Source organism: Cygnus olor, chromosome 3 (genome assembly GCF_009769625.2).
Source record: "Cygnus olor isolate bCygOlo1 chromosome 3, bCygOlo1.pri.v2, whole genome shotgun sequence".
Lineage (NCBI taxonomy): Eukaryota > Metazoa > Chordata > Aves > Anseriformes > Anatidae > Cygnus > Cygnus olor.
Window position 1 is genome coordinate 111438387 of NC_049171.1, and position 23255 is coordinate 111461641.

Here is a 23255-nt window from a genome sequence, read left to right on the forward strand (position 1 = left end):
GTTGTTATGAATTTATTATCCTTTTTCCTCCTTTCAGTTTATCTTTGGGTTGGCTGAAATGAAACAGAACTTGGGAAAAACTTTGCTACGCAAAGTACCCGCCATGTGGAAGCAGCCCTGTAAGAAGAGTTCTTCCTCCCCAAGGACACAAGTAACTCATATGTTGAGCCCCTGCTCCCCTGCCTCTAACACTGACGTTGCTTTTCTCTGCTCCTTGCATTTATGCCCATTCCTCTCCCAGTTCTGTTTCTCTGTGCCTTTGACTCTGCAGCCCTGCACTTCTCCCCTTGTCCCATGCACAGCTGTGGGAATCTGTAAACCTGCCAATTTGCACTTTGTAAGAACTTGTTGCAAATCTGACGGGTTTCATCTTGCGAGCCAAGAAACCCGGGCTTACAACATAATTGATGCTAACAAATTGAGAGAGGAACTATGGCCCTTACCTAAAATAAAAGACAATCACAATGAATTAAAGGTCATGTTAGAAAGAACTGTGCAGAGGAACACTGCGAAATAAGAACAAATGCAATCCAGGCTACAGCAGAGTTAAACCAGAGATGAATTTGGCTAAATAAAACATAAGAAACCTATTTCCTGTACTAATTACTCCCCTTCTTACAGAAGTGTAATGTTGGCATCAGCCTTCATTCTAAATTGCACCGCAAAACCCCAACACTTAACAGTGTTTTAGCATACACATTAGGCAAGCATTTCACATTCTTATTTTGCCTAGCTGTTGTTTATTTGCTGACAAAGTTTCACGGTAGGTTTTTTTCAAGTGGAGAGATGCTCCTTAAACAGCAGAACTGCCAAGGAAACTCACGTTTGGGTTTCGAGAAGTAACCACACAATCTGATTTGATTATCCATTTGTTTTTCATTCCCCTTTCCTAAAGCATCTCTTTAGTAAATGCAGGCCAGCACCACCGACACAGCAACTACCCGCACAGGCAGGGCTTTCCATGGAGTACACAAGTTGCAGTCCCTACGACTCAGGCACATGGAGAGTTTCTTCTCATTAATTTTGTCGGCAGGAGAACAAAAACTACAGTACATTAGCAACAGACTTTCATATGGACACTGGAATTAATCAGACTCAAGTTTGCCTTCCTCTAAATCACAGGGTCAGGCTAAGGTGGGGAGAAGAATTTGCAGTTGTATCTTTGCGGAACCACATTCCTAATTCTGCCAGAGATAGAGGAGTCCCAGTGTTTGGGATTGCTGACTATTACAATCACCAACAGACACACATACATATTCAGGGAAAGTGTTCGAACTCTCACATTTGTATTCATTTTACTTTGACTTGACTGGAATCATAAAAGGAATGTGTAAACGAGGAGAGCCTGTTGCTGAAATGAAGTTGAATTTTTTCCCCACAGAAACTTGGGTTCATGACAGCTTTTTGTTGGGCAGGACATTAGCCTTTTGTAATTTATTGCTTTTAGATTAAATCTGGGGAAACTCAATACTGCAGTTGAATGATTAGAGCAATACCCCTCGGAGTAATAAATTTTCTTTGGTGCTGTGCATCTCCCGATCATGTTTCCCTTCTAATTACATTTACATAAATGATATTCTGCAAAATTAAATTAACATTCAAACCGTTACACTGGCAAGGAGAGACAAAAATTAGTTACAAACTTACAACCCTAAAAAAAAACGAAACGACACCTCGTTCTTTCCATGAACTGAAAAGCAGCTATCCCCCAAAGTGTCTCGCACACAACCGATTACTCTAGTTGGTTAAGCACCGACCTAGACGTACTGCTCCCCCTTTCTGAAGTTTATAGAGTACGGTCCTGGTTTCCACAGTGTCTCATTAAATAGAAGCAATTGGTGACAATCCAAATTTGGTCAGTTAAGTGCTCTATTCAGACCTAGATGTGATTTCTACAGTTTTGGCCATGGCTCTTCCTCAGGGCTTCCCTGTCTTGGCTCCTGCACACCATTCCTCTAGTAGGGAGCCAAAAGGTGCTTGGCGGGGCTCCCTGTGAACTTAGTCTCAGTGCTGTGCTAACACCCTCCTGACCAAGCTGAAGAAGGATGTTCTTGCTGTCCTTGTGCCCGTGGGGCCACGCTGGCTGGCTAGCAGCACCATGCTGTCCTGGGCTCTTCTCTGCCTGTCACATGGACGCCCAGTGTCACTGAGCAAGCTCCACGTTGCCAATAGAACATATCATCATTCTGATGAGGAAAAAGAAGAGTGCCAGCCTACCACTGGCTCTTTGTCCCATTTTTCAGACAGCGTTTCCAAGACCTGAAGTTTAAACTGATCGTGATTTGTAGTGTCGATTAGCCTGAGGTTACTAATCTTCTGACTACTCAATCTGTTTTCTCTACTCTGTATGACAAACACTAGCTTTTGCAGAGAAAAATTGTTTCCTAATACCTCCTCATAAAGGCATTATTTCTGTTGTCCAGCAGAGGATTTGCCCCTCAGTTAACCACCCCGTTGTAAAGAAAGAGTACATCCATCTCCCTTTAGTCTTTTGTCTTGTGCCGTTAACAAACAGTCAAACTGCTTACAGAAGGAATGTATGTCCTACTCTATCAGCATAAGGCACTGCTTGATTTTGTTTATCATGCATCCACTGCACTGAAAATCATAATATTTTCATTCAGAAATTTGCTTGATTACTGAACCTTGTCCTGCCCTCCGGATAAAGAGCACGTGCAGTCATGTCTCTAGTGATATCAATTCTTATACAAGTACGCTCAAACACTGTGTTCAATTTTGAGGCATTAGTAATGAAAATGGAAAAAAAATCAATATTTACTATGCATATTATATATAGCACATGTATATACGCATATAGTCACATCTGGAACTAAAACTGTCAGCTCTACTCTAAGTGCGTCTATTTGCATTTAAGTATACTGTGTGTAAATTGGGCATATTGCAGGGGGAAAAAATACAATTTCTGGAGAAAATTTTAACATAAAAATGTCAAAGCTGCTGATTAAATAAAGATTGTGTATATATGATCCTACTTTTCAGTTTGAAAGCTGGATGTTTTCAACATTTCAATTTTTGAAGACAAAGTTTGCATTCAGCGATTGAATTTCTTTGTTGAAATACATCAACATTTGCATTTTAGCATGTTTCAGTTTACTTGGCAAAGAAATTGCCTTTTTTTTTTTTTTTCCCAAAAAACAAGCACTGAGCAGCCTGGTATATATTTGAAAACCTAACTTAATTTTCCCTAAACTTCACAGTTTCTGTATTTCTACAGGTCCTATAATAAGTACAGTTAATTATGTGTAGACATAACATTTAGAGACCATATTTTCTCAAAGTGTTTGATTGCAGTGAATCATCTGCATGACAATCCTCTTTCCAGGACTGCATTTCATTCCTCACCCTGGCAAATACAATGTGCCAAACACTCTAGAATCTCTGTTAAATAAGCCTGTCTCACAGCATTGTGGCCTAGGCCCATTCAGAGCCATAACTGAATTCTTTGGCGTGCAAATTACTTGGAAAGACTGGGCCAATTTGTATGTTTAGGACTGTATGACAAACATATTTCACTGCAAGGAACGTTAGGGCATAACAAAAGGTACTGTATGCAAATCACAGGAAGTCTTGGCACAGGTTCATTAACCATGACTCCTGGAAAGAACATGAGACCCAGATTTCCATTTGATGCAACATACGCTTCATCCATGCAAGACGATGACGAACTTCCAGTGAAAACTAAGAGTCAATGAAAGATCAGAGCAATCAAGGAGATCAGGAACTTCATAGCACCAGACCAGCAGGTACAATTACAACAACAACGTCATACAACAGAATAATTCAATAAACCTTTCCTTTCTCAAGGACTCAGAGCTGTAGCTCTAGTAGACAAGAACAATATAACTAATATGCCATAACATTAAATCTTAATTTACCTTAGTTCATTGATATCTCATGTTATTCCCCTTGCATTGTCATGGTATTTTTCCCCTGCATTTAAAAAAGCATAGCCTCAACACCCATACCAGAGAAGCACAACAAATGTATGTCTATGAGAGCATTCAGTGAATGATGTGAGAGACTTCTTATGATTAAGAAAAGCAGTAAAGGTTTCATCAACAATGTGAAGTTTCATCTACATTATCAAGAATTCATGACTACACACTGGTGTGATTCAGATTGCTGAGATTATCAAGCACTATCAGACTCCAGGTGCATTGGACAGAACCTGTGAATAAGCCAAGACCATCTGCCATCTACGAATGGAAAAGATACATATATCTAGAAGCAGCATTCTATATAAGCTTTCTGAAAAAGCTCCAGGGTGGGTTCCAAGCATTTTGAAAGTTATATAAAGCATAGATACTTAATTTAGATCCTGATCCAGAAGGAACACCTGTAGGAATGGCTTATAATTCCTGTTCTTCAGAATAGTTAGAAAACTGTGCCTTTATGCTGTCTCTCAGGAACACTAAGATGAAGAAGAGATTCAAAATTGCATTTGCAGATTATCAAGAGCAACCAGAATAATTAGGAGTTACTTTTACTATAAAGATCAGGGCAATGTCTGCGTATCAGCAGAAGTTAGAAGTAGGCACAGTACTTATGAGCTCCAACACAAATATATGGGATGTTGCTCCATCTACAAAGGTTTCCCAAAATTAAGATAACTTATTACTTCATAGGTTAGAGCATAAGCCAAACAGCATTGCAGACAATGACTAAAGGCAAGGATCAAAAGCAAAATACAATTACATATATCAGTAACTACATTTAAAAGATTTAATGCCTCTGAACACCAGATTTGGTGAAGATGCAACTAAAGCAAGGTGCAGGAGTTAAGCAGCTATTTACACAAAGACAACCTAGGCCACCCTTTCCATCAAATCAACTACATTAACCTGCTTCTGTGGTGAATGGTTGGATAGTGATGAGATTTTGCAGTGAGATGCCTTCAGACAGTAGTTAGTACCATCAAGGACTAGAAAACTTAAGCACCTCTGAGTGATATGAAGACCTTCTGTGCTCTTGCAATTTAGTCCTCAGGTGGAATTACTGGAGAAATTGTCTTCCCCTCCACCCCTGAACAATAACAACAAAAGGTAGTTACAGCAGGTGATTTAAGAATCTGATTGCTGCCAATATAGGGATGTAACATGGTGGGAAGGGGTAGGAAATTGTCTTTGTGGTTACTCTGACAAATTGCAGTGCAGACAGTGAAGCCATTAACAGTACAGAGAATACACCTGAGCCTTCTTCCAAACAATACTGCAGCATAACATGGATGGAAAAACTGAGACCATGTCATCTCCTTTTTCCAAGTAGAGCACATTAACCTAAGCTTCTGATGGTTTCTGCACTGGGTTACATGATTAACGGCTGGAGTGGGTAAGATGTCACTCACACAGAGTGGCATCTGCCAGCTCTCCTACAGGGAAAGGTCCATGCAGATGGTATCTTAAAACACCATACTTGTTTGTTTCGGTCCTCAGAAACAGGATCACCTTGCAATGCACTTATTGCCCAGTCTGCTTAGAAAAAGCACTGTAGTAACTTGGGAACAGTAGCTGGCACACTAGCAGAAGAAGCAAATGGTGAAGAGTTGTTCAACAGCTTGCAGATTGTTGTTTGTCTTGAGATCAGACGCTCTTGGAGAACAACTGTTTAGAAGGTAGAGAACGATACAGGTTAGGAGAGATTTCTACAGTGATTAATCTCACCATTTTAGCCACTCATAGGTGACTGGCACATAACAGCTTTAGTACAGTCATCATGTTCAGTTATGGGAATATTTGCAAACCCTCTCGACCGCTTAACATCTCTCTCATTTACCACCTTTTGGCACCTCCTTTCAGCAAGACCACAACTGCCAGGGACTGGGACAGCTGGGGATTGGCTGCCTTTTGGACTCCTCTTCTCAGAAAGTATTTTTTTTTTCGCTCCCCTGGTGCAACCCTCTGGGACTTCTGAGGACAGGACTACCGTAGCTGCAAGGAGAGCACCACGGTGTGCACAAGGCATGGCAGCAGTTAAGAGGAATCGAAGCTCTGTCTCACAGTGCCCATGTTTCTACATTTCTGAATTTGAACTGACAGGTTTTTGTTGTTGTTGATGGTGCTTGAAGATTAAATGTTATGTGCAGCAACAGATGTTAGTGATCTCATTCCGAGCTGAATACCTTTTTACACATGGTTTGGTTGTGCACCAGGGGCCAAGAACTTTGGCTGTAGATAAGCAAAATCAAAATCTGTTTTAACTGGCATATTGAGTCCATTGTCTATAAACATTCACATTATGAGAATGAGATCAAACCTGCCAAGGGACATTATTATGTTGTGAAATATATTTGCCCATCACAAAAGAATTACTAGAAAAGAGTGGAAAAGTGGTGATTATTGAACTGTGTAGCACTGGCCCAAATCTGTTCAAAAGCTCCACTAATTGCAAGCAAACATGATCTTGGCTAACAGTGAGACAGAGTCACAAATGTTTATACAGAAAACATCCAAGAAAGAGGAGGCAGGGACATTCTTCAAGGAATAAAGCAAAGAAGCACTAGAGCTTGGCAGCTTCTGCCCTGCTTTGATTGGGTGGGTGGCAGCTACTAAAGGGCAGCGCCTTAGAGACCAGTGCCAGGCTGGATGGGATTTCCCTAGGAATAATAATAAAAAAAAAAAAAAAAAAAAACAGGCCAAGAAGCAAAAGAAGAAATCTAAATGCTACTGGAGTGCTGCAATATTGATCCCTTTTTCGAGCAGCCAGAGATTCTTAATGTAAATAGCAGCAGGTCACATCAGAAGGAAATCACCAGGAAGATGTTCCAGGAGCTGTTGTTAGAACTGATGTATTTAAGGAATTTTATTACTATTACGAGTAAAGTGGTAGATGTGTCCTCTTCCGAACAGTAAAGTGAGCAACTTGAGAAGAAAATGTAGGGTTTCAAGGCATGAAGTTGCAATGTAACTTTTTTTCATGGATTAAAAACTAGAATTACTTGATAAGAAAAAAAGATGCAAGTATCTCAGACTTGTCTCAGGGGAAACCCTTGGGAATCTGGAGCCTAAACAAAGTTAGCCACTCAAATACCCTTGCAAACAGTATTCAAACTATAAGAGAAATACATTTTTGAAATAAGTGAAGACAACAAGTAAAAAGCGAGGCAGTATTAAACAATATCATAGGCAAAACAAGGGAAAATCATACAGTGGCATTAGGCGTCCTGAATAATTGGGAACTATGACATTCAAAGCAATTTCTTAAGGATTTGTCACCCTTAGTTCACGTCTTTAAGTGTGTTTCTCCCCTTCTATTACTCCACTCTCTTTTAGGCAGTACATGTGAGCTCTGGGAATGTGTCAAGAAAACAGGGAATAATTATAATCATTCTTAGTCTGAGGTATCTCATCCATTTAGCAGTAAGACATCCTAGGGATAAGAGGCTCCATCAGGTGCCTTTCTACTTGAACTTAGTGAGCTAACAAAAAAAAAAGATAGCAAAAGCAGATCCATGCCTCTTTTCTTCTATCAGAACAAGAGAATGGTGGCACTCCTTTCTCCCCAAAACCAAACACAAAAGCCACCCAGGTCCCAAACCTAAGTTTATACTCACAGATGCCAGCAGCATCTTCACAAACACCCCAGCTATCTGCTCAGCCTCCCATGCATGTCAGAGTGAAACGGCTGCTAAGTGGGGCAAAGAAAACTCTCTTCCCAGTGGTCTATTGACAGGACCTGGGAGATGTCAGTAGGTGTCAGGGGAAGAGTCCCATTGAATCCAAAGTTCCTTAAACACAGTCAGAACCAAGCTCTTATACAGGCCAAGGAGTTTTAATGGCACGCTGCTAGAGATGCCCTTCTGTGTCACGGTATTATTCTCAGAATCAGAAACCTGTTTGTTGGCTAGAATAAAAACATTTGATTGTGTTTTGCTGTGAAAAACATTGTGATTTGCTGTACTGTCCACGATCATTGCTGGTCTTTAAAAAAAAAAAAAGGAAAAAAAAGGCTTTTCTTTTGGTATCTAAATAAAGCTTCTTCCTAATGTTGCTGAGATGCTGGCTTTCATTATGCATGGCAAAGGATGGGCTGATAATGCTTTATGATCATTAGCAAGCAACACAGACATTTCTGGAACACAAAATCAAAAATAAGAGCGAGTAGCATTAAAATGTTCTTGGGGCTAATTTCTCTAACCAGAACATGAAGGTTTTTTTCATTTTCTGTATGTGAACAGCATTCAAAGCAAAGTAATTTCATTATAAAACTGGTTCTTTATTTTTCTGGAACAGAGTCAGAGTACTGGAATAGAGTCAAAGTAAAACCTTCTTTTTATGACAACAGCATTTGAGTATTGGATTTCTTATATGATGTGACATCTCATCAGAAGATCCTCCAGGCACTGTACATGGACCACCTCTAACATACAAACATCCAGTATTATACTTCTGTTTTTCTGTGGTAATAACTCTCTTTCCTTCCAACTTCTCGGAAGTAAAAGCCAGAAGTGTTCAAAACTTTTTATACCGTACACACATCTTAAGAAAAGGTGATCACAAAGACTGTTTTCCTCCCACTGATAACCAAATAGTGCTGCAGTAGCAATGACACCGCTGTGGGCTCTCACAGGAAGAGATTTTAAACACGGTCTGGGAAAGAGGACAGTTCTTCAGGCAGTGAGGGCTGCATGACTGCATTGACTTCTGTCAAATTTTGCCAGCCATATCATCAGCCGATGATATGTTTCTGACTGGTGAACGTCTTCGAACATGATTTAATCGCTGAATCAAAGCATGGAAAATTCTCAAGGTCAGCTAAGTCTCTGCAGACCTTCAGGTCTGTGGATCAACATTTGGAAACGACCGATTTAATCCATCTTCTATCATGATGGCTAGGAAATGATCCTTTCTTATTCCAAACTTGCCCAATGAACTAGGTTTGGGCAGTGTGAGAGATGAGTAGCATCAAGACCTTCCTGTTTACTGCAACGTGATGCATATGATTTAGATGACGTCAAAAAAGTGTCTCATGTTCAGGAGATCAAAAAGCATGGCACCTTTCAGACTGATTGAAGATGGAGATACTACCTTCAGTTTTAATAAAGATGGAGATACCATTGCATTACAGTTATGTTTATTTTTAACAGGAGATAAGTGAGATGGCTACACAGCCTTTTTTTTGCTGTAGAAATGTGGCAACATAACCTGTGGATACACAGGTTATGCACATGCAGGCACCAAGAGATTGAAATTCAACCTGTCATTCAAAAAAGATCTTCCTGTTTTGTACCAGCAGAAATGGACAATGTTCTTGCGACTATGCATGACCTTCCCAGATACAATTACTGTATCTCTGATCCTCTTTGCATTGCCCTCTACCCATTCAAATACACAAATACTAACTCACAAACTACTTCTCACAACAATTTGTTTCTTCCCTGCTTCTTGGAAAACATTTTCTGAGCAGATCTACCAGGGCTCTATTCCCTCTTGTTTTCAAATCCCCATCAAGATTACTTTTAAAAAGGTAGTGCGTTCTTCAAAATGAAAAACATTTACATTATCAAATAAGGGGAAAAAAGAAAGCCAAATCTGCTATCCCTTCACAATGGGCATCCTTGAATTTTCAGGAATCGTTTTGTAGAATATAACCAGACTGCCTGCCTGTTTCACACATCCCTCAGCAGTGAGTTGCTGCTTACGGCAGAGAACACAGTACTGTAACTAATCTGAAATGAAGGAAAACATTTAACCTACAGTCCCTCATATTCAGAACAAATAACTGTCTCCGTGTCCCTTGCACATGTTTGATGGAGTCAGAAACAGGTTATTAATGAAGAATAACTCCATAAAAATGAACTCACTCCAATCAGTCTTCTGGCACTACAACATCAAGAGGAGATGCCAGTCAAGCAGCTAATATTAAACCTGTAAATCTTTACCTATTTAGGATGCTTTAATCATTTCCTATGAATTAATACCATAAAATGTGATTTATAGCTTAAGGAGGAAGATCCTTATAACCATTAATACACAAATCCAATCAACAGACATTTGGAAATTACAGATTCACTGGAGCTGTGTGGTGCTCAACAGAAAACTAATCCTGCCCCCTTTCTCTGCAGGGAAAGAGGGGCTTCAGATAACTGTATACGTGCAACAGTTTCATCAGTGCTGCATTCCAAGAAACCTCCTCACACAGGCTTTCTTCAACAGATGGTCTTCTTAATTTGGTACAAGGTACAAGATTTATAGACGGCCCTCAGCAACATGGGAAGTGCATAAGGTGTCAGATGAAGCAATAAACAAATGGGAGAGCAATGGTCCCCTGGCAAACAAATTCTCTAACCTTTCAAGGATTGCTATGACCCTGCTGGTCTGACACGTATCTGCGAAAAAATACATAATTATTTAGGGTGGCTTTTTTAACATTAAAAAAAAAATTCATTTTTTGTCTGATTTTGCTGCAAATTATTAATGGCAGTCAACAAGGCCCTTTAAGTGTAAAATCCCAGATAGGCTGAGCTTTGCAGAAGCAGCAGTCTGCAGCACATTCTGTGCACCATGGTCTCTAGTGCAGCTAGAGATGGCTGGCTGCTTCCTCCTGTGCCCTCACACCTCTCAGCCTCCAACATTTCTTGGTCACCACTGGGCACCAAACACGGCTGCAAACACACGGACATTTTAGCGACATTTGCTCCGTCTCTGTCACAAGTGCCCATCACTTGGTGCTGTCTACTCCTGGACATCATTTGTTTGTCTCTTTCCTTTGTCCCAAAAGTACAGGCTCATTCACATGCTGGTTCTTGCTCTGTGTCCCTGGTTTCTCTCTGGCATCCCTACAGATTTGTCTGTACTGTATTCCTTCCATATACACAAAGGACCAATTTCACCCTTTTCAAATTTAAGCATTTGCTTGAGAAACCAAACATACAAAGTGAGTTGCCATTTTGTTCCTTTATCATCCACAAAGACAGAAAGTACATTGGCAGGCTGACTCAGGTTTTAGCTGAGCAGAATTATGCTTCGGAGATACCTCCTGTTTTTCACTGACAAGAGGAAGCTTAGGGTTACCAGCTTTCTAACGCGTCACTAAAGTGCTTACAGGACAAAGAATAGACATTTTTCCAATCACTCATTTGTGATTCTTCCTCTCTCAATCTCTCTTTCTTTCTTCAAGACCCTTTCTTTCTTCCCTTGCCTGGTTTATGCAGACAATCTTATTTTAACTAAAAAGAAAGCTTGAGCCACCAGTTCAGGAAGAGATTTTCTAACACGGCTCTCCAGTGGGGACAGTAGGCAGGTGACATACTCTTTATATTTTATTGTAAAGTTTCTCTAACAGCTTTTTAAGCTTTGACTGTTCCAAAAGCCAGACTACCTTATTGTACAGACTGATATTTATATTTTTACGGAGAGGAGGAAAACAATATAGAAATTGAAACAGTGAGCACTTATTCAGTAGCTGAGAGTAAGGTTTTCAGAGAGCTAGAAACTGCTGCCGAGAAGGATGGCTAAGCTTTTGCCTCAGGGCATTTAAAACTTCCCTTTCTCCTGCTCCATCTTTTCCCTACTCCAGCATGTCTGCTAAAGATCTCAGCCTCGGGAACAGAACTGGGAGGAAGCCAATCTCCAATTCATCTTGAGATCTTAGAGTTTGATTTAATTTTCCATACAGCCTGACTGCTTCTTTAGTAATGATGTACATCCTGGCTAGCCTGACAAAAGCAGCACTGATTTTCCTGTTGAGCACCAGTGTGATGGAGTTTCATAGGGAACCTGATACACTTACTACTGGTCCAAGTGCAGCAGCACTTAGACAGCATCCGGCTTTGTTATAGACAAAGAAATTGCCAAAATGTCCATTAATTTCAGTGGTACTAGACGAGGCCCATGGAAACAAGATGGAAAGGATAAAAGTCAGGGAATGTGATACAACTGGAAAGACGGAGCAGACAGCATGTTTTGAGAGAGGATGGAGAAGAAGAAACACACAGAAAGGAGGATAGGTAGGTGCACAGAAAGAACAGTTACTACAGGAAGAGCAACAGACACTGTGTTGAAAGGAATGCAAGGAAATTTTCTATTTATTGTTCAGAAGAATCCTCTTCTCCTTACCAGAAGGGTTATGATTGATGATTCCTTTTTTTTTTCCTTCTTTTTTTTTTTTTTTAATGAAACATTTAGCTCAGAGTCGTTTTGGAGGGTTCGAAAGGAAAGAACAGCTGTACATGGCAGGAGGAGCTGGTTGGCTGGATCAGACTTCAAGTTCAGTTGCTTTTGCTCCCAACATCTACAAAACCTTTTAAACAAGAACCTTTCTGACACAGAGAGATGTAAAGGAGAAGGAAATCACATATAAAGAAATGGAAAATAGGAAATATATAATAAGGGTTTTGGCTGTTCTTTTTATTTAATGTCATTGGACTATGAATTTTCCTCATTCTCCCTGAATGAAGGCTCTAACTATGTATCTTTGGCAGCCGACACAGCAGCAAGAGCTCCAGTTTGATCACTGCTAACATTGCATTGGCTGCACTTTCAAGCCATCCCAGTACCCAGTGACTACTGATTTTGTTGCCAAAATAGCAGGCACACTCACAGTAACACTTTCCCACCTTAATTCTAATAACAGAGATTACACCAGATAACACCTTCAAAACAAGAATGTTTTCTACTTGGGAAAAACAAGACAAACCCATGTTTACTGACCACATCTCACCTTAAGTCAGAATTGGTCAACCTGTAATAAAGCTCTAACTTACAGCCTGTAGAGCACTTGAATGAGTCAGTCACTTAAATGCAGTGTTTCAATCCAAATACCTTTGTACAAATTTATTAATATTTATACTAATAATATTTATACTAATAATTAAAGAGTGCACAAGGACATGAGAAGTGTTAGTAGGGCAGTGATTTCTGGAGAGAAAGCATCTGACAGGTAAATATTCACCTCAATCTAGATTAAAACCAACAGAAACTGCACTATTGAACTCCATCTTCTACATTGCCACCCTCAACACACACATTTATACACCTTTATTCTGTACTCTTCAAAACTGGACAAGCACAATTTACGGTAGGAAATGGAAAATGTAAGCTCCTGGCTAATGTCAGCAAAACAAACAAACAAAAAGAAACCAATTTGCTTGCCCATCAAAAATACAGTATTGCATTTAATGGAGACCACACAGTTGCAGTGGGCAACACACTATACTCACTTAAGACCCAGTTCATTAAATACTCCCTACATTCTTCATATAAGAAAGAACAGACCACATGTGTGGGGGAGCATAATTTCAAGGAGGCAACTTTTTATCTTTGATTTCTATTAGCTCTTTCATGAACACACCATTCAATTCTCTCTGTCTAATTGCCCCTGCTGTGCCAGTGATCACATAGTATGTAATGTCAAGTCTGTCTTTGTTGAGACTGGGATCAATTAGAAGGCCCAACATTCAAATTACGTGCTTGATTCCAAAGTGATGCTGTACTAATTCCCCGAGAACAACAGAAGGATGTCAAACTCTTCCCTTGCACAGGGTTTTTGTGTTGCATTTTGCATTATGTTTTCACACTGACCCAAACTGAATTTGCACCCACTGTTGTTCATGCTCAGAAGGACTTCAGGCAGGAGCCCCACATGCCTGGATTCATCTGATCTCACTGGTGGCTCCTACCAGAGACGTCGTGGTTGGGGGCTCAATTACCCAGGCTCCGTAATTAACAAGGGGCTGCTAGCTCTTCAGCAGATTATTCATCCCATAGATGACCCCCACACTGTCTAAATATGCTTATTTCTCTTTGAAAACCCTAAGAGATTGTCTTTGTTGACTGGGCTATTGACGTAGTGAGGTGGGATTAACTTGGGATACACTTGCAGGTTGTGTAGGGAGAGGCACGTGGAATCAGCACATGGAAATTCCCTCAGGAACAGCCATCGGTTCAGTGATACCCCCAAAACCAGAATAAGAAAAAAAAAAGAGGGGAACAAAGTTCACAAGCTGCTCCTGAAATCTCCAGCCCCAGGAAAGAAGACAGTAAAAGTCTGTGAATATAAACAGGGACTTTACGGGAACTTGACAAAACCCATACTTTTATAGTTATTTGCACATAATTGCCCGTCACATAATTCACTGCAGAAAAGAGATTCCCTTTGATTCCAGGCAGAACTGGCGAGAGCCCAGGCGTTTCTGTGCAGGGAAAGAACCAAACCCAGAGCCACTTTAATCTGGTCTGGGGAGTGAAGGGAAGTCCTACCACTCCACCACACTGTGACTTGGATTTAACCAGCTCCTTGCAATTGTGCTTTAACTAAGATTTGCAATGGAGACTGACTTTGGTTCTATTTGTCCTCTCCAACAAATAAGCGTTCAGTTTAAGTCCCTTCACTCCCTCCCTCCCTCTGACCTGAAAGCAGTCTCCTGATTAAGGAGATACGGAAAGTTTTAGGAATAGGGCCAAACCAGGGGAAATTTTTCTCCTTGGCTCTTTTCAACTTGAATGGGGCTGTATTATGGAAGGCTGTCTTGCTAGTCTGAGCAGGAAAACCTCACGAACATTACTGCAGAGTTTCATAAAAACTTAAAGACTGTGCAGAATTCTTTTGTCAACTCCAAAATATGCATTAGTAATCCTAATTCATTCACGCTGAATAAAATAGGTACAAATGCTGGTTTTCCCAATATACACACGTTAAGAAATGAGTAGTTCCACAGTAGCAAGAGACATTTATATTTTGAACACTAACCTAACTTTTAAACTCCTGTAGGAGACTCTAAAATTGTTTAGCAAGAAGGGCTTTCTAAGCTGAGAATCAAGCTGTGAGAAAGAATAAATAAAAAAAAAAAGAGCATTCATTTAAACATTTTCAGAAGCCCCTAAAAATGCTATTTTCACACAGTAAATCCGCTGCACTTGAATGTCTGCTGGCTTTCTGAAAGGAATGCTCTTCACTGGGATGCAGCCTGCTGTGGTCAAGTATGATGGAAATAAAAGTGTTGCTAATGGTGATTGAAAAGGATTCCCACTGCTGCTGGCCAGTGTTGGTTTTAGATGGGCCAACTCTGTCGAATAGAGAGCAACGGGAGACAGTAAACTTCTCTAAGGCTCTCTAAACTTTGAGTCACCTCTGCTTCCCTTTCTTTTAACGCTAGCCTGTCCCCTTGTTTCTCCACCAAGCTTTATGTTAACTCAGCCCAGACCAGACTTTTACTGGAAATGTAAAGACAGAGATTTTCACACAAATTGAGCAATGCAAAAAAGAAACGAGCCGTGTGAATGGGCGTTAGCACAGCAGCAAGTCAACAAGCCCCCACAACTTGTGCATTGTGGGTCAGCCCAAGAAAGAGTCTTCATTCCAGCAAATATCCAACTTTCTGTTTTAACTGCGATACTTTATATTGATCGCAGGGCTCCGTTGTGGCAAACGTCTTGCCTCTTTAAGAAAAAACAGCTTTGTACAGCAACACAGGCATGCAGAAACTTTGCAGTTAAGGCACAGATAGTAAGTGGCAACCCTAAGGGCAGGCAGCAAGGCTGAGGCAGGGAAGCAGGAATTCGGCTTCTGCCTCCTGAATCCCAGTTCGATGCATTAAGCACAAGACCTACCTCTCCTCCTCAGCAGGATCTGACTTCTTTTAATGGCTCATACAGGGAGTTCTGCCTCACGTACTGCAGGATCAGTATGGCTCCACTGCAGATCGCCAGTAGTGGCTGATAGTTTAACTGGACTCCATCTCTCCATATAGCTGATTAATTACATTGCCTCGAGACTTCAGAAGTGTCCTGTACCTTCAGGGTCTGAGGAAAGTTGGTAATCCGGGCCTGCAGCCACAGGGAAAGGAAATCAATTAAGGACATTAAGGAGGAGAAAAAATCAGAAAGAATTAAGTAAAACCTGTCTTTCCTGGGAGTGGACTTCGGCTGCCCACACATTGAAAGAGCAGGTATCCCCTGGGCTTTGTAACAGTGATCACGCTGAGGACCTTTGGGGTCCCCCAGTGGTTCCACCTGCATGTATGGATGTCCCCCCAGAGGGGGGCTGCTTGTGGGTCTGCCCTCCCTGGCCCCAGCCAGCGAGTTTGTACAGCTGCATGGCTCAGGAACCTGGGCCAGCTGAAAACCAGCCTGGCAAGATATGATAAGGGGTTACTTGGGCCAGGAGGATGGTAGCCTAGGCCGAGATGGCAGCCCTACGGCATGACTTCGGGTGTGTAAATAAGTCTGTCAACCTAGAGCCTCTGAGGTGGAAAGTAGCAGGTTACACACTTCTTCCCAGATGCCTGATTTCTGTCTGAGTTGAACAGCAAGGCCTACGTGAGTTTTTTGCTCAAGGTCCTCTTGACTGATCTACCCCAATACAAACCATGCACTCCATCAGCGTCTCCTACGATTTCAGCTCTGTTGTGCTCTGTTTACTCACTCTATGAGCCTTGGCAGGGGGCATTAATGGAGAAGATAAAACAAAATCGTAAACGTACTTTTAAAGGAGATCTTGACGGCTGCAAAATGCTTTCAGTTCAGTATATACATTCCCAGCAACAAAACTGGACCTTCTTACGCTATTTTCGGTATATTAAGAGCATATCAAGGTCTAGAAGACAATCTCACATGGCACAATGCAAGTAGTAATTGGTCCCTCTTCATACTGCTCTTTTTTGATCAGTCTAGCTTAGCCTTCTTCAGCAAAATACCAAGCTGTGGATCAAAGACTCTAGAGAATGTTCAATTTCAGGCCCAAAAAATACACACAGATGTGCAGCAATTCTTGACAGATTTTTTTTTCCTCTCATTCCCTTTCTCTTCCACGTATTTATTGCAAGTGCCCAAATACAATGGTAATAATTTTGTGTTACCCTTTAACATACACTTCTCATTGCACTGATGACCAAGAAATACAACTCTTGCATCCCACAGATACTCATTCACCTAATCCCATTCTCTGGCAAACGCCGCTGCCCAGCTGAGACAGTAGCTAGTTCTCAAGTCAGCCTGTGCTAATTCTGAGTGCACCCAGCCTGTTTTCTGTTCTTATGCAAGATGACCAGGCCTCTGGGAAGATGAATGTGCCAACATCTGGTTTGCCAAGGAAGACATAAACTGGCCAGAAGACAGAAAGTACAGCAAAACTCTCATTTTTCATGCAAAAGTAGGAGTGTGCGGGCACTGTACAAGGAAAGCATGTAGGTCTGTTTGAAACAGACTTTTTTGCTCTTGACCTAAAAGCAATGTACTTCTTCAGTGGGTTCACAGCCCCCCTTCTTCCTTCAGTCGCCAACACATTCCCCAACTAGCTCATGGGAATCCTGAAACTAAGCGAAGCACTGCACAAATCCCTAAAATAAGGAGGTACTGGATGTGCACAGAGAGGACAGCCCTCAGTGTGGCTCTCGAGAAGGCTCCTAGGTCAGAGACAACAGGCCTGAGGCACAGGCTTAGGTGCGGCTGCAACACGCCCTCCAAAATATGTTCAAATGTCAACTGTGAGCATAGCGGAAAAATACCACGGAAGGGCAAACAATGCAGTTCACCCGGTCAGGGCAGTGCCTGCCGCACCTAGGCAGCTTTCTGCCCCAAGCTCACGTCTGGCCTGCACGGTGACACAGGTGGGAAGGAGAACAGGCGATGCAGGAGGACTCAGGGTGACCCCGCTGACCACTGTTTCTGAACGGCCATAAGCCATCAGCCAAGATGGGTTTTTGTTGCTCCCCCACCCCCACCCCGTAAATCACAAGGTGAGGAAATGAAATAAAGAAGAGCTGAGAGGAGCATGTAAGAAGCTGTGACATCAAAAGCCCTTGCTTTTCTGTCTTGCTACATCTTTTCCTATTTTTTTTTAATGTATTCATTACACTTAACAGACCACAGCTCCCACTGAGCAACCAGGATCTATCTCAGAACTACTGAGCTGGATGTGTCTGAAGAAGAGCAGTCTGGGCATCTCCTATTTATCCTGCTCCAGTCTCCTAGCAGCTCTTCTCCCGCTGCTTGCTTGCCCAAGGTCATGCTGCACCCATTTTAGACCCTTACAACAGTGAATTATGTGGATGCTGGTGTCTGCAATGTCACCTCAAATGCACAATTGGCTCTACAAGAAACTAAGTATGCAAAAAAGTCCTTCAAAAAAGTGTTGTACACAACAGAGTTAAAAATACAAAACAAAAAAAAATAGTTTCCTGATGAACTTGGATATTTTACTTTTTAAAATTAAGGCATTGCCTAGACGTGGGCTTGGTGGCTGTAATAACCATCTTGTGTCTCACTTTTTCAGAGTAAAAACAGGGTTGCTGAACTACCCAGAAAGAGCCGCAAATGAAAAATGTCTAGGTGAGAGAAAGGCATCACTGTGTTAGGAAACTTCGCAGTATATAACACAAATAGCATCACCAGGCTTTTAAGAAAACTGAAGGGGAGCAGCAGTTTCCTGCTGGAGGCACCAGCAAACATGAAGTCACACAGGGAACAGGTAAAGATGGGGTGCTACCGTATAAGGGCTATCCTATACCTTACATCCTTTGGAGGTTGGTAAAGGGCTTTCCAGAGTCCTGCTGTGAATTTGTTTTAGTGTTTTTTAAGGGCCCTTAACAACGTCATTTGTCACAGAGTAAATCCTGGACGTCTGGTTACTTTCTGCAGGGAATGCTCTTCGCTGGGCTGCAGCTTGCCAGGGGTCAAATATGACAGAAATGAAGTGTTGCTAATAGTGATTGAAAAGGATTCCTACTGTTTGTGGCCAGTGCTGGTTATTAGAGAAGCCAAATTTGTGGGACAGAAAGCAGCAGGAGACAGTAAACTTTCCCTAAGACTTACTAAACTTTGAGTCACCTCTGCTACCAATGCCATTCTGTCAGACCTATTTGGAGAAAACTGATATTATAATTACTGATCTCAGCAAGGGCCTAATGTGCAACCTGAGGCACTCCTCTGCCGGCCATATAATTACAGATGGGCTGGGGAGACCCGGAGGCCTCGGCCCCCACCTCTCCAGCAAACTGGATTCGGTTACTGCTCCGGCCAGGCTGTCGCGGACAGGTAGGCGAGCAGCAAAGTCGCTGGCCTGCGAGGAGAGAAAATTAGTCTTGTCAAAACTGCCTGCCTGCTATTAGAGGTTTGAATGTCACCTCAAAGAGTGCCTTTTCTGACCGTTACACGGCAGTGTCTAAAGGGCTGTTTGAAGCCCCTCTCAGGCAGCGAATATTGATGGCTAAGAACGTGGGTTTTGGTATTTTTTTTTCCTTCACCCCTTCCCCACCCTACTGTTTCTTTCATGAATTAACGCTTTTCTTGCTGAGGGGACACTGCGTGAGCATCAGCACCTGCTGGTTTAAACTTTCACATAAAATGGCATTTTGCTGGATATATCCTATATGGTCTCATTCATACATTGTAAACACACTCCTTTAAGCCCTTATTTCAGCTTATTATTAACAAGTTCAGTGCCAAGAATACTTATCCACCAAAAGGAGATAAACTGCTGATTTTAAAAAGAGAAATGTGGCCTTATTCAAGCAGACTGCTACAAGGAAGGCACGCTAGCCAGCTGCAGCATCGAAACAAAACCCGAATGCAAACCAAGACCCTGGTGCTGTAAACCCTATGTGCACGTTAACTTAAAGTGAGCGGTCCTTCTGCAAACGGCGGTATATCCCTGTCTAAAATTAAGTGTGGACAGAAACGCTGTGCAGGATCAGGCCTGGAGGACCAGGCCTGCAACAGATTGATCACCGTTGCGGGGTGCTGAGCAGGCTGCTGCCCTATTGATTTCTATAGCAATACAGGGGGCTTAGCACCTCGGAGCATCAAATTTCCGAGGCTGGAAGAGACCTGGGCTCTGGAATGGATTAAAGTCACATGTGATGCATTTGGAAAGGCCTCAGCTCAGTCTCAGCGCTCAGTAACAGCAACCACCATTTATTCTGGTTACTACAATTCATTTGGACAGTGTTTACAATATCGTCCCCTTCCTCCATTATTAGACAAACAACTTTGATAGGTAGCCTTTTATTTTTTACAGCATTTCAGAGCAGAATAAACGCACAGCCCAAGTTATTTATGGAGTGAGCTTTCTGTACGAGGTGCCTTTGCCAAGGAAGTGTGAATTCACATAGTGCACACGCTGTGTATGTTCAAGCAGACAACGGTGACCCAGCAGTCAGCGAGGAAAGGGAGAAAGGAAAAACACATGCAAGACACCATCTTTTACATGTCATGTCATTGGAAAATCCTCCCCATAAACTTTAGGAAACTATGTGCCAAGGAGCATTTTACTGACTCAAAAAAGTGATCAGAAGTGGCATAAAGGGCTTCTCCTGCTGGGCAGAATAACAGGCAAGCAAACTGAGGCTTCATTTCCCTGGTGGTGCTCATTCATTAGGAAATGCCATACCAACTGTTTGGGGCAGTTTTGCTGGTGTTTGATGGCCAAGAGTGCTGCAGATGGTTACAGACAGCCTCACTTGACAGACTTTTCCTAAAACTTTAGGATGCAGATTTTTTTCTTTTTTAATTGTTGTTTAAAGAAATAGAGATTCAGAGGAAGGGAAAATAACATAAAGATATGGAACTCTTATGGAAGAGTTTAACAGTTGCAGTAAGTTTATCTATATGCACATTTATAAACACTAACCATTGACTTGCTGTATTTCCTTATTTCCATTAAAATACATGCAAAAATGACCATGCAAGCAGCTCTTCCTGCCCCATCCCCTAATTAGACTTCCAGTTGCAAATGCTGTGGCTACCCAACAGCTGAAATATCCACCACAGCACACCCCTAAATCTCTCTCAAATTCAAATAATGATTTAACTCGGCATGCCAATAAATCAAGGAGGCTAAACAGCTTGTCAAAAAAGAAACAAAAAAAGTCAAATAAATAGTTTCAACTGCAAGTTCAGATGTGCTTGCCTTTTGGAATGAATGCAGTGGAACTGTTTACTATATATTCAAGACAGAAAGTTGATTTGAGGTCACAAAAGTGAAGAGAAACCTCAAATGCTTCTTCATGACAGAGATTGCAGCATATTATTGTCCTGCTCAGAGGACAGGTTTCTTAGTATGACTAGGAGGTTTAGAAAAACCTTCTTTATTTCGGATTCCATAAAAAATTGTGCTCTTAAACCCGGATGAATCAAAACTGCACTCTACATTATTAAGGAGCAGCCATTTTTCCCATTTATTGAAAAGCACTTTTGGAAACCATCTCCTCTATCTAGACGAGATCAAAAATGATGTTGCTTGTTGCTGTAAAAGCAAAATTAAATAATAATGCTAATTTCACATGTCATGTTACAGGAATGATTGATATAAATAAATCTGTGGTTGTTTGATAAGAAATATACAAACACGTCCCTTCTCTTTCGGAAAAGTTCATACGAGCCAACGCCAAGCCTCTAATGTTTTTTATCAGATCATTCCTCATTTTGAATATTTTCCCATGACTTAGTGCATTTTTTAATAAAAAGATAAAGTCTTTTTATAGGATTGACTTCTCCTTGCACAGTTAGTACTGGGGCAATCTCAGGTCTTTTTTCAAAATATTTGAAACCAGACTTGCTGCATTAACAAATACAAAATAAAGGAACAGTAAAAGATTAACTCATGTCAACTCTCAATGTCTCTCCTCTTAAATTATCTTCATTTATAGCACAGCAGCACCTAAGAGCCTTCCTCATGACCCCTCGCACTAGACTCTTCGTATGCAGCTGCATAGGAAGACGCTGTCTGGAAGACTTCAGACTCAAACTCTGGTCTTCCAATGACCTGCACGCCAAGATGCTGGGACTCCAGCTCTGTAAGAGGGTCTTCCAGCCTGGAGACGAAGACTGGCAAGAATCACTGGCTGTTACCTGGACTTCAAAACTACCTGGAGCAGCAGCATGCAATGCTAAGAAGCATTTTGGTCAGGATAATGCCCTCTATTTCAGGCCATAATGCCACCCTCACCTCTAAATGATTAGAGCAAGACTAACCCCACAAATAGTAGCAGTTATCTCCTGTCCAACTTCTCTAATTAATTCTTCTTTCTGAAGCATGTAGCGTCAAACTTAGAGACACACAAATTGGCATGACGTGGAGAAACAGAGGACCTGCTCAAAACTTGTCACCTTTTGTAAATACAGATAATTCTCAATTTAGTCCCTCAAAACTGAAATGTGTAAATACAGATAACTCTCAATTTAGTCCTTCAAAACTGAAATGCAGTACTTTTTCTTAAGTATTCCTCTTTGAATCTCATTCTCCTTGCAGCTGGGATGGTTGACAGAGCACCATTCTCCATCCTTCTTCTTACACAAAATACAGCAGTGCAAGACATGCAAAGGGGTGCATACTGACTGATGAATATATCTGCCTCAGGAGTCCAATTTTACAGATTTCTCAACTGGCCGTGGCATTCCCAACTGTGTGGGAGTCCAAAATCACAAAGACGAGGTGTGCTTTCTTAAAATAAACATCAACCTCAACTCCCAAGAAGGCTCTTTGGTGTTATTCACTGCAGCTGTGGTTCGTTTTGTGAATATTCCCTCCAGGCAGCAGAGCAACTCTCAGACAGGATAAAGCTGCTGTGGCCAACTTCATACCAGACCTGGCATAAAGAGTCTTTTAGGGCCATATACAGGAGGGACCATGGCTGAAATTAGTGTGTGCACCAAGAATTTGCAACTACCATCCACAGGGAAACAGCTATTGTCCTTGTGCAGAAGAAAACCTACAAACTATTTCTAACTTCCCACTATCTTTCCCCACCATGTCAAGGTCTAATGGGCCACAAGAGGATACGGTTCAAAACCCACCTTCCACATTTTATTTCTGCACCTAAAGATTTTGCCCTCGTGACTTGGGCAGCTAAGTTTCCTGGCCTCACATGGAAGGGGGGTAAATTTTTTACAGAGGGAACTATTTCCTTCTTTGCTGAGATGAGTTGCCTCAGTGCTGACTTGTTTTATTACTTTTGAATTACAATCAAGTACACCATAATTTGGCCAAGCTTGACATCTGCTTTCACTAGCTCTCAATATTTCCAAAAGACCTTCAACAAATGCAAGGGAACCAATTTGAAAAAGCAAGGCATTCACACCTCAGCATACACAATTAGAATGCTACAAGGTTTTAACTCTTTTTTAGGTTTCTTGCCCTGCTCAAGCTTGTTTGTTAACATACATATAGCAACAAGTCTGTAAACCAGTGTATCATCCTTGTAGCATACAGAAGTACCTTTGCTGCTGGAGCGATGCAAATCCCTTCCTCAAACACACCATCATAGCCCAATCCAACACATCAGTCCAAAGGTGTAGCCTTTA

The 23255-nt window shown here is 41.5% G+C and overlaps 1 long non-coding RNA gene across 5 annotated transcripts in view; it reads right to left on the reverse strand.

Annotated features, from left to right (window-relative positions):
- Positions 1–23255, reverse strand: part of LOC121068125 — a 187148-nt gene that overhangs the window by 23050 nt on the left and 140843 nt on the right. For all 5 annotated transcript variants that reach the window (XR_005818627.1, XR_005818629.1, XR_005818628.1 and 2 more), the window contains exon 2: positions 15567–15782. This is a non-coding gene — a long non-coding RNA (uncharacterized LOC121068125). The remainder of the gene's footprint in view (positions 1–15566; positions 15783–23255) is intronic.